Source organism: Ursus americanus, chromosome 9 (assembly GCF_024610735.1).
Source record: "Ursus americanus isolate L20-20 chromosome 9, mUrsAme1.1.p, whole genome shotgun sequence".
Lineage (NCBI taxonomy): Eukaryota > Metazoa > Chordata > Mammalia > Carnivora > Ursidae > Ursus > Ursus americanus.
The window spans coordinates 60,329,353-60,344,969 of NC_142135.1; the positions used below are offsets into that span (position 1 = coordinate 60,329,353).

The 15,617-nt window shown below is 38.2% G+C and overlaps 1 protein-coding gene across 5 annotated transcripts in view; it reads left to right on the forward strand.

Annotated features, from left to right (window-relative positions):
• Window positions 1–15,617, forward strand: part of SLCO5A1 (solute carrier organic anion transporter family member 5A1) — a 133,415-nt gene that overhangs the window by 82,006 nt on the left and 35,792 nt on the right. The window lies entirely within an intron of this gene.

The window sequence follows — 15,617 nt, forward strand, 5'->3', positions numbered from 1 at the left end:
TTGGAGAATAATCAAAATATTTATTTCTTTGGTAAGGGAATTAGGTTGGGGTGTGATTTTTTAAAAAAACGACTATCATTTTTATTGTTGTCTAATTAACCAAATATTTGCCATCGGTCTTCAGCTACTGATTTGGGGTTTTTTGATGAGATTCAAAGCAATACCACTGAACTCCAGACTACAGCCTCTGGGAGTCACTGCATGCTTGGAAGCCAGAGAGACATGCACATGCTTTGATTTGCTTCATTCTTCTGCTTTTCTATACCAGCTCCTTAATTTTGTAACAATGGTTTTTAAAATACATTTTTGTACTAATTTTATAAATGTATACATAGATTTTTTAACATTAACATTAAACTTTTAAGTGCAAATAGACCATATTAAGTATGGCTACACTTGGCATCACTGCCCATTTCCAAGGTCAGGCAGTGACCTTGGACTCCAGAAGACGTGGGCGGGCACTGAACACGATGTGCTCAGGGAGAGGAGAGGAAGGTCCTTACAAACCAACATCCTGCAGCAGCTGCTGGCATCTTCTCACTTCTATACTTTTAAGCAATCTTGAGATAAATAGAGGCTATTAGGACCTAAGAGTGACAATTATAGGCTCTTTGTCTTTTGGGAAGAAAGGTATTTATTACACTAAATTACATATGTTTTTCTTCGGTGCTAATTAGAACTTTTGTAGAAGGTTATAGTGGACATTAAGTCAAGATACTCAGATCCTTTTTATTTGTTGGTTAGCCAGTTAATTTAAGGCATGTTTGAGTGCCTACCATGTGTCAGGTTCTAAGCCAGTGCACTGATGGTGGCAGTTAAACAGAGTTTAATTGCTTAAGAAGGCTCAGAGGCCCCAGAGTGACAGTGCTTACACATGAGTCCTCTATGACAACAGCACTGAAGTGAGAATGTACTTCCCAGTCACAGACCATCTCTGAAGAGCATGGCAGGACCCATGCATGTCCTCTCTTATATCTGGCACCACTAATATGTACTTGGAACGCCCAGGAAGCAGAGCCCAAAATGAAGTATCAGTGGGTGTTATAAAGTATTTTTATAATACTTTCTATATTTTAAAATATATTTTTAAGACTTTATTTCTTTATCTGAGAGAGCGAGAACATGAGCAGGGGGAGGGGCAGAGCAAGAATCAGGCTCCCCACTGATCAGGGAGCCTGATGTGGCGTTCGATCCCAGGACCCTGAGATCATGACCTGAGCCGAAGGTAGACACTTAACCAACTCAGCCACCCAGGCGCCCTATTTTAAAATATTTAAAATATTTTTTATTTTCTGTATTTTGCTGGTCGCATGGGTTCTTGCTCCATAACCAGCCTCAACATCAGAATTCTCCAGGTGGTCTAAGGGAGACCTGGTACAAGGCTTCATGCTCACTTTCATCAATAAACAATGCTAAAAGCTGGTACAAATCATCCCCAAACTCCTCAGATCCAGGTTGCAAATCAACAATACTAACCCATGTGTTTCACCTCTTGGCTACGAGTTAGCGCCCCGCACACGCGCTCTCTTAATTCAGCAAGCAACTCAGGCTGCTCCCAGGCCTGTGAAGTGACCCCCAGCGCTACCCCAGGGCTACGTTACATGAGGTGGGCAGCGTCTTGGCCTTCACGCCACTAATCCACTGTGTGACTGTAGGCTTATCAGTCTTTCTTTCTAGAGAATAGTTTTTCTAATCTAGAAGACAGTAATTTGGACTGGAAGGAACTCTATGATTTCTTCCTTTTCTAAAATCTTAGATTAAATCGTTTTTTTTCCCTAAGGCCACATGCACCAGATAAACTTATTCTTACGTTCCCCATAGGGTTGTATTATTTTCTTGCAAGAGGATTAGTTATTAACCAATTCATTTCTGTGGTATTTTTGGTACTGCTGCATCACCACCAACTTCGGCCATGTCTAGCATCAACACGATCTGTTTTTCTTTCTGTGGGCAGCATGATGTGATCCACAGACAGATCTGTCATTTAACTAAATGTGTGATTTTAGTCAAGTCACTTCACCACTCTTTCCCATTTGTAAAATGTGAGTGATCATATCCCAGGGCTACTGAAAAAAAATAAATAAAATGAGATACTTCTCTTTTAAAGCATTTGGTATCTGGTAGATGCTCAGTAAAAATTAGGTTTCCTCCTTTATATGTTGTGAAACAGTGTTAAATTTAAATTCCTGTTAAAAAGTTTTGTTAGGTTTTCTGATTTAAAACAAACTTCGTATTGGTCTAATTTAGAGTGGTAACTAGGAGACGTTTTGTTAAATTCCACCTGTTAAAAGAAGTAACACATTCAAATGAAATTATAAGGAGGGAGTTTTTTAGTCTTGATCATTAGAGTAAAATAGCATTAACTTTCTGGAGCAAGAGACAACCAGAAGGTGCTGGGGAGGATGTTCGTATCACCAAGCATCATGGTCTCTCTCTCTGTCTCTCTCTGTCTCTGTCTCTCTCTCTCCATTGCTCTAAATTCGTTCACCAAGTGATCAGCCTCCTGTTTGGCCAGTTCTCCAAATGCCCATTGTTTCTTTTGATTCTTTCCCCTTATTTACCAATTTTCAGTGTAAAAATTTTCCTAGCAAACTTGTAGAGTCACCAATAAATTAAAAAATATATTACAGTGAACTCATGGCTATTTCTGTTCGATGTGTTTTAATCCTTAGTAGTCATTATTCTGTTTGATGCTGCAGTTGCCCAGTGTCTGGTCACTGGGAGCCCTTTCAAGTTAGCACCTGTATCCTTTGGCACCACCACAGTAGTCTTTGGTTTCCCGCATGACAAAAGATGACTCACTTATCTTATGTTTCCTGCCCTAGACTTGGGATCGGTCATTTCTGTAAGCAGCTGTGGTTCCTTTTAGAGGAAAATGGTATTTGGAGATCACCGTCCAGACAGTAGGGTCGCTCATTGCTACAAGGTTGTCATTGATGCTAGGCCTTCTTCTTCTTCTTCTTTTTTTTAATAAAAAGAGAAAAACAGATCATGAGGTTATACTGATATTTTTGCTTCAAATTTAAGATTGCAGGTTATTAATGAACTGCTTTGATATTATATTGTATCTCTTTGCTCTAATTCTGCAAATCTTTTTTCCTAATGACTATAAAATAATTTATCCAAGTGTATATGTATGAGGGTATGTATTATAGTTTCAAACAAAGTATCAGTATTATTACCAACCATGAAATATGAAATGCAGTTTTAGACTTCTTTGTGGTTCTTTTGTCCGTAGACTATCTCTTATGGCTCTGCAAAATACTGGGACCTAAATTTATTTGAAATGATTTTCCTCTGGTTATGCCAGCAACCTGATAAACTGTGGAATTTATTTGCTTTCATTTGTTTTCAGTTTTTAGGGATTATTTTATTTTTATATTTTTAAGTTAATTTAAAAAATTATGTAATGCACTTATATGATTTGAAAGTCAGAACCATAAAACAAAGGACACTCAAAGAGGCCTTGCTTCCGCCCAATTCTCTCTCCCTCTGTAGGTAGCATTTTATCAGTTTGTCCCTCTTGCTTCTTTTGAATAGGTAAGTAAATATGTGGGGGCACCTGGATGGCTCAGTCGGTGAAGCGTCCTACTTCAGCTCCGGTTTTGAGGTTGTGATCTCGGGACTGTGGGATTGAGCCCTGTGCCTGGCTCCGCGCTCGGCGGGAAGTCTGCTTGTCCTTCTCCTTTTCCTTGTGCTCCTCTCCCCGCTTGTGCTGTGTCTGTCTCTCTTTCAGATAAATAAATAAAATCTTTAAAAATGAATGAATGAATGAATGAATGAATGAAGTATATATGCAATATACGTAATATATACCTCAGTATTTAATATTAGTATTTTCCCCTTTCTTCTCCCCGGGTAGGTCTACTGTTCACTCTGTTCTGTTCTGCAGCAGTATCAGAGAGCTTGCTCACTTCTTTTACAGCCAGCAGTACAGTACGCTACTGTATGGAAGTATTTAGTCTATTCGGTCCCTTATTTCCCATTCTTTTGCTATAATGACACATATCGTGATCTATATAAGTAATTTCATACTAATAACCCACTTGTCTAATATACTTATTTTCTTTTTAACTGTTTAATTTAACTGTCCATTGGGGGCTTTCCCATTCTTTTGCTATAATGACACATATCGTGATCTATATAAGTAATTTCATACTAATAACCCACTTGTCTAATATACTTATTTTCTTTTTAACTGTTTAATTTAACCGTCCATCTTTCAATGAGCTTTTATGCTGGTGGAGAAGCTGGTTCCAGACAGGAGAGGGAAACAGAGAGCTCGTGAATATGTTTGTCAGACCTCCCCCCACTTCCCCCACAAAGCTTAGCATTTTCCCTCAGGTTGCTATAATGTTCAAAAGAGGGAATCTTGCTGAAAGTGCTTTGAAAAATCCATGTAGCTTTTGGGAATCAAATGAAATTGGAGTCTTTCCTTCAGTATGCATCTGTGCTATGATGGTAAAAACAAGTGACCTTTGCTAGGTTTCGACTGTTAGCTGGGTGCAGTGATACAAAGGGGCCTTTCTATGCATTGTTGGCTGCTCTTGCTGCAACACCGCAGTGAAGGGCCTACTCTCTCCAGTTTACGGTGGATAAAGCAGGTGTATAGAACAGTTTTTGTAAGCTGTACACCCAGCAGTCCATAATACAGGTCCATACTATATAGATTGAGCTGGTCCTCAGAGAAGCTGCTTACATTTTAGAATTTTTATTGTACAAATTCTCTCTCCTCCAACTTTTTATACATTGGGTAAGACATATAGTATGGCAGTTAAGAGGATCAGTTTTGGAGGGAGACTGATCTTGTTGAAATTCTTGCTCATCCTTTTAATCCATCCATCCGTCCATCCCCCCATCCATGCACAGATATTTATAAAGCTTCTGCTCTGCTCCTGGCACTCTGCAAGGTCTAGAAAAGCCATGATGAGAACACAGAGGGCTCCCACCCTCAAGGACCTTGCAGTGTAGTGACACTATAAGGCTGCCTATGTCCCTGGACAAGTTCATTCCATCCTATGAGTGTTAGAGATTGTGCGGATTACGTGAGGGAATATAGCCTGTGTGCTTGGTGCAGTGTTTGGGAGGTAGCCATTAGGGATAACTCTGATACCCACTTATGAGATACTCTCGAGAAGGGCCATCTAAGGCAGAAGCGTGAAGGCAGGACTTAGGGCAGGTGGAAGCATTAATAGCAGGGGTTATCTGGGGGAAATGGATTCAAAGAGTAAAAAGAGAGATACTAAGTGTGACTAACAGTAGTGGGAAAATGAAAGAGAAGGCAAGAGATTTGATTCTGATGTGGTCGGCTGAGGGATGATTTTATCTGAACTGAGGGAGCCTTAGAGATGCAATAGAAGTTATAAAGTACAATTGCTTTCCAAGTGTAACGTGTGAAACATGAAACCGATTTCAGCTGAATCAGTGTCAAGCTAGGGGTAAATCTCGATATCTCTGATTTATTCTCCATTTATTGTTCAACCTCAAATATGTCTATTTTTTACAACTCCTAGTGAGGGAAAAGACATTTTAAGTATTTTAATTTCATATATGTGAGCACGGTGCAGTGAAATGTCAGAGACCAAATCTCTCCGTTAAATGAAATGTTTATTTCACTTATCTTTGATGATTACTAGTCCTTACGTCTGGGATTTGTTTGCCATGCACACCCACGTGTGTGTGCGTAAACAGAGAAAAATGAGGGCAGACATCACTTATAAGGGGTTTTCTGGGCTCAGAGGACATTCAGTCCAGTTTTCTCCACATTTCTGTATCTACATTCATCGCCCCTTCATGATCACTGATGTTCAGAATGACCCAGAGGCCCCTTGAGAGCCTTAGCCATCAAAAATAATACATTTCGTTCACAGAGCGGGATTTATTTATGTATAAAAGTTGAGGAAGATTAGGGAGCTTTTGAAAAGGACTGAAAACCCAGGGGAGAGAGTGAAATGTCTGGAGCAGATGTAAGAGCTTTTCTGCTGCTACACCCAATAGATTTGATGAATGAATGACTGCAAATATTAATTTCTCTGGCCCTCAGTCCTCTCTTTGAATGAAGGATTGAATTAGACAACCTTTCTTCAAAGATCAACTAACAAACATCCCACCATCTCTCTGCTCTACCGCCCCCCTTCCAACCCTGTAAAATCCTCTGATTTTTGAGAGCAACTTCTTTTTCTAGACATTCAAGTTAGTCAATGTCTTACTGTTTTGCTTTGGTATATGTAAGGTACATGTAAGATGTATTTCCTTGCAGTTAAAATCATACATATATTATATATATACACACATATGTATGTATGAATATATATGTATAATTATATATATGTATGATTTTATATAATAAAAATATTTTTTTCTCTTTCTTTTTCTCTTTTGTTGTGTGTGATCGAACTGAGGTTGAATTGCTACCCTTTTTGCTTTTTTTTGGAAGGACTATCAAGGAGTAAGGTAGCTTGATGATTAATTATTCTCCTTTTGAGAACTCAGGAACTTTTTACCAGGCATGATCCCATTTTGGCAGGTCCATACCCTGCTAAAGTGAGGTCATCCCCAAATGCTTTGTAGTGGGTCCTTACGTTATAAGAGAAAGAATCCAATATTGGAGTCAGAGGGTCTGGGTTCAAGATCTGCCTCTGCCACTTAATAGCTGTGTAACTTTGCGTGAGTTAACGAATTTCTTTGGCCTCAGTTTTACTAGCTGTGAAATGATGTAATCATATCCATTTTATGGGGTCGTTGAAGTTTTAAAAAGTTTAAAAATTACTTATTAAATAAAAGGCACAGGCTAAGGAGTACAGTTAATGATATTGTAATGGCATTGTAACGGGACAGATGGTAGCCACTCTTGTGGTAGACATAGCATAATGTATAAACTTGCCAAATCACTAAGTCGTACACTTAAAACTAATGTCACACTGTGTGTCAACTATACTTAAGTAAAAATTTAAAAAAATACCGAAGTGTAAAGAACAACATAAATATTAATGAGAATGACCTTGGCTTTCCTCTCTCCTCCTCAAATATTCCATCCTCTATAAAAGGACAGGAGAATCAGGACTATAATGGAAAGAGATGAGGAAGGGAGGGCACAGAGTATAATATTATCCCAGTTTTATAGATAGATAAGTAGAGGTGGAAGCTGTAATTGAAGGATTCTTGGCCCCACAGGTATGACATCCCGGGGCTAGACATGACCCATTCTGACTCCCAGCTCATGCCACCGTCTATCATTTCCTCAGAGATGCTTTCTGTCCTAAAAATCACATCCAGAATCAAAGACGATCTTAGCCCTTGAGCATGGCCAGGATATGGTTATTAGCACACAGGCAAGGAAGTACCTTACTCTTTTCAACTAAACAGTAAAACAGGGGCTTAAACATTATCAGAAGTTGAAGTAATGTCCTTTTGTAACCTGAACCATCTCATGATGGACTACAGAAAATGTGCTTGGCTGTCAGGCTCAACTTCCCCTTGTGGCATCTTTTCATTGGTTAGAAGGTGAAATATGGGGTTATTTGGGTTTGTTACCAATAGTTAATGTTTTCAAGTCATCGTATTAAACTTTTTTATATCTGTATTTACAATAAATGTGAGTTTAATTTGTGCTGGCGTTTTGACTAAAGTGGATATTTAGAAACATTATAGGTGCATACTTCTCTTACCTGTGCAAGGAACAATTTGTGTATCATTGTTTTATATTGAGTAGTTCAATATTGTTTTGTAACATCTTCCTTCAATTTGTTTGAAATATATTCTATGTAAATACTCCCCTTGTGGAAATGAAATTGAACTTGGTGGAATTATTCAGTAACAAAGTAGAGTAAGACAGCTGTATAAATAAATATCCATAGATTTTCCAATAGAACATCTGTATTCATGACATTACAAGTTCTTCTTTGTTCCTATTGAAGCCTTGCTCTCCGAGATAGTTACTCATGTAATCAATGTGTTGGTAGTTATAGTTACAAGATTTTAAGATTTTACACACGCATACACACGCACACATATATGTACAAATTGACAGTTATATATATATATATATATATATATATATATATATATATATATACATATCAGTATATATATAAAATCTATCTATCTATCTATCATCTATCATCTATCTATCTATCTATCTATATTGGACAGAGTCATCAGCCTTAACTTTGCTAAGCAAAACGTTCTGCAGGTTAATTGAAGACTTTTAGGGAGAATGTTTAAATTGTTTCTTAAACATGTTTCTTTAAACATGTTTAAAATGTTTAAGAAAGAAAACTTTACAAGTTTTCTCAAGTACCATAGAAGCATCAGGCACATTTTCAGTGCTGACAACTAGTAAAAGATAAATCTTGTTTGTCTTTAGATCAGATTCCCAAGAATCTCAGAAAAAAGGTGTCAGTAGAACTTTTGTGTTCAGATAAAATATCTGCCCTGGGGAGGATTTTGTTTTATGGTATGTGTTCCCAGCCTGTCTTAGGATCATGACCTAGGGAGAGTGGTCCATTCCCTGAGTTCACTGAGTAGTTTTTGAGTGCCTACCATTTAACAAACTACTCTGATGGGCATTACAATGTATATGAAGATGAATAAAAGAGGAAATAATATAATTAATAGCAGAAATAAAATAGAAGAAATAGTTTGCAAAAGTTTCGTGTTATAGAGAACTTTGTCTCTGGTAGAGGAATTTTTAGAGCAACAGGCAATTAGAAAATATGGGAACTATTTTTTTTTTTTTTTAATTATGTATTTGTCAGAGAGAAAGAGAAAGAAAGCACAAGCAGGGGGACTGGCAGGCAGAGGGAGAAGCGGGCTCCCCACTGAGCAAGGAGCCCGATGTGGGACTCAATCCCAGGACCCTGGGATCATGACCTGAGCTGAAGGCAGACACTTAACCAACTGAGCCACCCAGGCGCCCAAACCTTTGTAATTTAAATGTGTATTTATGGGAGTGTTAGCCTCATACAAATTCAGAAAAGGCATTGCATTTAGAATCAAACAAGCTTAGGCCTTGCTTCGGCATTTACAAGCCATCCGTCCAGGTCATGCATCTTCTCTCTCTCTCTCCTTTGTCATCTATAAAATGAGGGAGTTGAAGAGATGATCTCTGAGCTCCTGTATTAAGTTAGGATTAAACTTTTCAAAGACTATCAGAGACTCAAAATAACAGAAATTTAAGCAAAATTGATTTTTATTTCACTTTCACACACACAGAAAAAAATCTGGACATAGGCAGCTGAGGGTTGGTGTAGTGACTGCAGTCACTGAGACCATTTCCAATTTCTGCTCCATCTGGACTCTTGTCCTCCTGGTCCAAAGGAGAGCTCTAGCTATCAACTCTACATTCATAACAGCAGGGTCGTAGGAGAGGGGAAGAAAAGCATGGATGGACATACTACTTTTGTTTACCTCACAGTGGCCAGAACTTACCACATGGCCACATCCAGTTGCAAGGAAGTCTGGGAAATGTAGTCTGTATTCCAGACAGCCATAAGCCATGCTATTACTTCAGAATAGGAGTCTTGGGTCAAATGCAGGCTGCTCCCTGTGTTGTTGTTGTTGTTGTTGTTGTTTTTCTTGTTGTTTTTGACTGTGACTGCTTTAGCACCACGACAGTAATTGTAACAGGCACTGTCTGCCCATACAGCAGAAAATATTTACGAGCTGGTCTTTTATAAAAATAAATAAATAAATAAAACTTGCCACCAATAGGAAACTATTGGTATTTCTAGAAGAACGAAGGGTAGTTATCAGGGAATCAGTAGCAATCTCTGTCAAAGCTCCCAAATTCTGTGATTCTATGATAACAAACAAATAAGAAACCCAAACAATTTCATATAATGTAGGAATAATTTTGAAAATGTTTGTAAACATGTTAGTTACTAAAACATGTTAGTAAAACACAAAGTTCTTTCTTGCTCTGACAGGTTGAAACTTGAGTTACACCTGTTAAATTGCCTTCTTTTTTATTCTGTCCACTTCCCCATCTTACAGTGGTTGCTTTCAGTTCCAGCCCAGTTGTCTAAGATGTCAGGGACTCCTCTCCAGCTTTGAGGAAAAATCTACTTTATTAGGCAGCTGTCTTGCATTGCCTTCATTTTGGTGAAAATAAAAATGTAAAAAGATAAAGGGCTACCTTTGCTCCTGGTGAAGCCCCCCACCCTGCAGTGTAATACCTGGATTTGATAGTGAACCAGTGACCATCACTGTGAGAGGGGCCCATAGCTATTAGTTGGGAGGTACATTGCATTGACTTTTGCTACACTGTCATTTTTCTTTTGCTGGTTCACATGCCATTTGGGGTGAAGTTTAAAATATCGATTGCATTTTCGTATTTTTTTAGCTTTTTTCTTTTTTTAAAAGATTTTATTTATTTATTTATTTTACATAGAGAGAGGGGAGCAGGGGAAGGGGCAGAGGGAGAAGGAGAGGGCAAGAATCTCAAGCAGACCGTGTGCTGAGCTCGGAGCCCACCGCAAGGCTGGATCTCGTGACCCTGAGATCATGAACTGAGTCAAAACCAAGAGTTGGTTGCTTAACCGACTGAGCCACCCAGGCGCCCCTCTTTTCACTTTTCAAGATAATGTTAGCATCTTCCTTAAAGAAGTTTTATTTGCAAATGTGTGATTTTATTATTCAAAACTAAGAGTAGGTAAGATCTGAACAATAAGCAAAAGAGACTATTGGTGTTTTACTGAGATACTTAAAGATGAATCAGTTGGTGGTATTTGTCATTGCATTAGGAAGGCACATGAGAACCATGTCATCTGTTTGTTTTCTAGTGCTTTCTACCCAAGGCCTCCTTTAAAAAAGTTGATTAATTTATGGATTTCTGAAACCTAAGTTCTGATAAGCAGTACGTTTGGTGTCCTTCAAAGCTGCTCAGACCATTAGATTAGTAGAGTATGTTTCTATTCATAAAACTTATTTTGTGGATATTATTACCTGGTGGAATTAGGTAAAAAGTACAGAATATATCATACTGATTAAGTTTTCCATTTTAACTGTCACTGCCTTGCTCAGAATTCTTAGGTTTTTGGTTTAAACTATCTCATTCAGAAAACAAGGCAGGTTGATTAATTTTTGAATTTTCTTTGTTATAAAATGTTGTGACCTTTAGTAATCTTGGCTCTCAGTAAATGTACTTCAGTGGATAGTTGAAAACAGTGTGTAATTAGGTTGTCATGTAGTCCCTGTACATGCTGCATTCCCTCTCCTCCAAGATTTTACTCAATGGTCCATCATCAGTGAGACCTTACCCAGTATACCCCATTTAAAAATAACTCCTCTCCTCGAACTCTTGATTTTCCTTGCTAGGTTCAACCTTTTTCTCTGTAATACTTTCACCTTCTAACATTCAGTAAGATTTGCATAGTTATTGGTTTATTTTTATTAACTGTTTTTCCCACAGTATTTTGTAAATTCAACGTGGGCAGGAATTTTTGTCAGCTTTATGCACTATTTATCTACAGAGCCTAGTACAGAGCCCCACATACAGTAGATGTTCAATAAGTGTTTTCTTAAGTTAAATATATCTTAAAAATTGTATATTTTGTAAGTGTTTTGAAAGTCATACTTTTTATTTTATATATATTTTTAAGGATTTTATTTATTTGAGAGAGAGGGAGAGAGAGCGGGGGGAAAGGGCAGAGGGAGAGGGAGAGAGAGTCTTAAGCAGACTCCACGCTGAGTGCAGAGCTCGTAGTGGGGCTTGATCTTACAAACCTGAGATCACAACCTAAGCCAAAACAAAGAAGCTTAACCAACTGTGCCACCCAGGCACCCCAACAACACATTTTAAAATAATACAAACATGAATTTTAGCTCAACTACTATTAAATGATTTAAAGTTAAGATGATGAATTAAAAGGCATCTGCAAGAGGGGCGCCTGGGTGGCGCAGGCATTAAGCGTCTGCCTTCGGCTCAGGGCATGATCCCGGCGTTCTGGGATCGAGCCCCACATCAGGCTCCTCCACTGGGAGCCTGCTTCTTCCTCTCCCACCCCCCTGCTTGTGTTCCCTCTCTTGCTGGGTATCTCTATCCCTGTCAAATAAATAAATAAAAATAAAATCTTAAAAAAAAAGGCATCTGCAAGAAACCCACAGCTAATATCATACTTATGAGAAACTAGATGCTTTCTCCCTAAGATCAGGAACAAGACAAAGATGTCTGTTCTTGCCACTTCCATTCATCTTTGCACTGGAGATTCTAGCCAGGGCAATTAAGTAAGAGAGTGAAATAAAAGGCATTCAGATGAAAAGAAAGATGTAAAATTATCTCTATTCATAGATTATGTGATCTTGTATAGAAAGGATCCTAAGGAATCCACTAGAAGGTATTAGAATTCAGCAAAGTAGTAAATGAGTTCAGCAAAGTTGGAAGATATGAGATTAACATGCAAAAATCAGTAGTATTTCTATACACTAGCAATGACCAATTAAAAAATGAAATTAAGGAAACAATTCCATTTACACTAGTGTGAAAGAATTTAATACTTAGGAATAAATTTAATAAAAGAAGTACAAAACTTATATCTGAAAAACCATAAAATATTATTTAAAATTTAAAGAAAACCTAAAAAAAAAAAAAACAGAAAGAAATCTCATGTTCATGAATCAGACCACTTAATGTTATTAAGGTGGCTGTACTCCCTAGGTAGTTTCAACATAATTCCCATCAAAATTCCAGCTGGCTTCTTTATAGAATTCAGCAAATTCATTTGGAATGCAAGCAACCCAGAATAGCCAAAACAATCTTGATAAAGACAAGTTGGAGGACGAAGCCTTCTTGATTCCAAAACTTAATAAAAAGCAACAATAATCAAGACAGTATGGTACTGATTTAAAGCAAACATAAATATCAATTGAATAGAATTGAGAGTCCAGAAGCAAACCCATACATCTATGATCAACTAATTTTGGACAAGGATGCCAAGACCATTCAATGAGAAAAGAATAGGCTTTTCAGAAACTGGTGCTGGAACAACTGGCACATGCAGAAGAATGAGGTTGGACCCTTACCTCACACCATATATAAAAATTAACTCAAAATGGATCAAAGGTCTTAATGTAAAAGCTAAAATTATAATACTCTTAGAAATAAACATAGCATAAATCTTTGTAACCTTGGATTAGACAATACAACCAAAGGAAAAAATACGGTAAATTGTATTTCATCAAAATGGAAAACTTCTGTACATCAAAGGACACTATCAAAAAAGTAAAAGACAATCCACAGAATGGGGGAAAATATTGGCAAAATATATATATCCAATAAGGGACTTGTATCTAGAATATATAAAGAATTCATACAACTCAATAATACAAGAAAAATAAGCTGATTGAAACATGGGCAAAGGATCTGTCTGAATAGACAGTTCTCCAAAGAAGATACACAAATGGCCACATGTAAAGATATTCAACCTCATTAGTTATCAGGGAAATGCAAATCAAAACCACAATGAAATATGACTTTAAACCCACTCAGATGACTATAATCAAATATTATCTGTGATATTAACAATTGAAGATTAGAAGAAACTGGCACTCTCACACACTGCTGGTAGAATTGTCAAATGGTGTACCCACTTTGGAAAACAGTTTGGCACTTCCTCAAACCAGAGTCACCATATGATCCAGAAATTCCATTTCTAGGCATGTATCCAGGAGAAATGAAACATATGTCTGCATAAAAACTTGAGCATGAATATTCATAGCAACATTATTCATAATAGCCCAAAATAGGAACAACCCAAATGCCCATCGATTAATGAATGGATAAATCAAATGTGATACATCAGTACAATGGATTATTTGGCCATAAATAAGAATGAAGTACTGATACATGCTACAATATGGATGAACCTTGAAAACATTATGCTAAGCGTCAGAAGCCAGACAGGTGTATTGTATGACTCCATTTATATGAAACAGCTAGCATAGGCCAATCCATAGAGACTGAAAATAGACTAGTGGTTGTCTAGGACTGAGGGAGGAAATGGGTGCGATAGCTATTGCATACAGAATTTCTTTTGGGGGGGATGAAAACGTTCTAACAGCAATTTTGAGTTTGGTTGTATATCTCTGGGAATATACTGAAAATTATTGAATTGTACGCTTAAGGAGATGAATTGCATGGTATGTTAATTATAGCTCAATGAAGCTGTAAATAAAGAAAAGAAAAAGAGGAACAGGATATTCAGATTAGTAAGTTGACTGTGTTTATTAAATGGCTGTCCTGGTCCTCCTCAAGAAATTGGTAGAATTAAACGGTATCTAAGGAGCAAATCTCCACTTGGCCCCTGGGGGGCAAGGGTCCTCTAACAAGTATGGTTCAGTATTTAGAAGTTTGTCTCAAAATTTCAGATAAGTAGAGTTTTAAAAATCTGCTTGCTTCTCTCAGGGGAGGGATAGCTTTGTCAGGTTTTTGTAGCTCAGCTATTAGTGGGTGTAATGACGATCAACTATCTCAATGGGAAAGCTCCGAGAGAGCCGCTGGATTTGGACAACAATGGAAAGGGGAGAAGTTGAAAACTGCTGACAGAAAATGGATCTTGCCCGCAGGGCCTCCGAAGAGGGTTTGCATTTGGCACCAACCCATCTGTAGGCTTTGCCTCTGTGAACGGAAACTAAGTGCAGTAACTTAACACCAAGGTCTTTGCTCGAGGCTTATTTTGATAACTGAAAAAGTTACCAAGATTTTATTATTCTCCTGTGAAATTTCCTCTACAAGAGGCTTTTTCCTCCTCTGCAGTAATTTGGTTCGAGCTTTCGCTGTTTGGCCGTTAAGTTGCCCAGAGCCGGTGAAAAATGGAAGTAAACATCTGATTTTTGCATTTCATCATTTCAAGTTGTTTTTGCCCTCTGCGGTTTTATTGCCTAGATGCAGAAAACACTTAGGTTTCTAAGCCATAAAAGATGAAATATTAATTTGATTTGATTTTTGACTCCCTTTCATGACGCAGCTTGGCATTCACTTTCATGTATTATCCAAGCCGGAGCTTTGCAAAAACCTGAAATGAAAAGTGTGGTTGTTTTCTCTCCTGAATGTACCTTTTTATTACCTTTCCTTCAGTCAGTGCTCCCGAGACCTTGAATCCCCGAGATCGGGAATCTCATATTTCCCTCCAGTTACTATACAGAGTGTCCCTGTGTTGGCAGAGTTGAAGAAAGTGTTACTGTGGGTGAATGAGCCCCTTCTGCCTTAGTAGGAGTTAAATATGAGCTTTATATTGATATCTCCATGATGAAGTCATGGAGATGGAGGCTTGTAGAAGCGTGCATCCCATTGAAAGCCTTTATTGGTAATTTCAGCAAGGCCATGCTAGAAGTTTCAGAACATTCTCTATTGGTTGGCTGAGAGCGGTCGCATCTGAGCCACACTGTGGCTGCCGCCAGGTACTTGAAGAGGAAGCTGTGGTCGGAGAGGTCTGCTTCTGGCACCTCGTCCTCTAACCGAAGCTACAGAGGGGCAGGACCTGAGCAGCCTGTCTGCAGCAGCCTTGTGTAAGGCTAGCTACCCTGCCAGCTTCTCTGCCTCAGGAGAATTCTTAAAAGAACTTCTTACAGATTCTTCCATCCGGCCCATAGGCTTCTCTTCAGGAACTGTGGCTATTCAG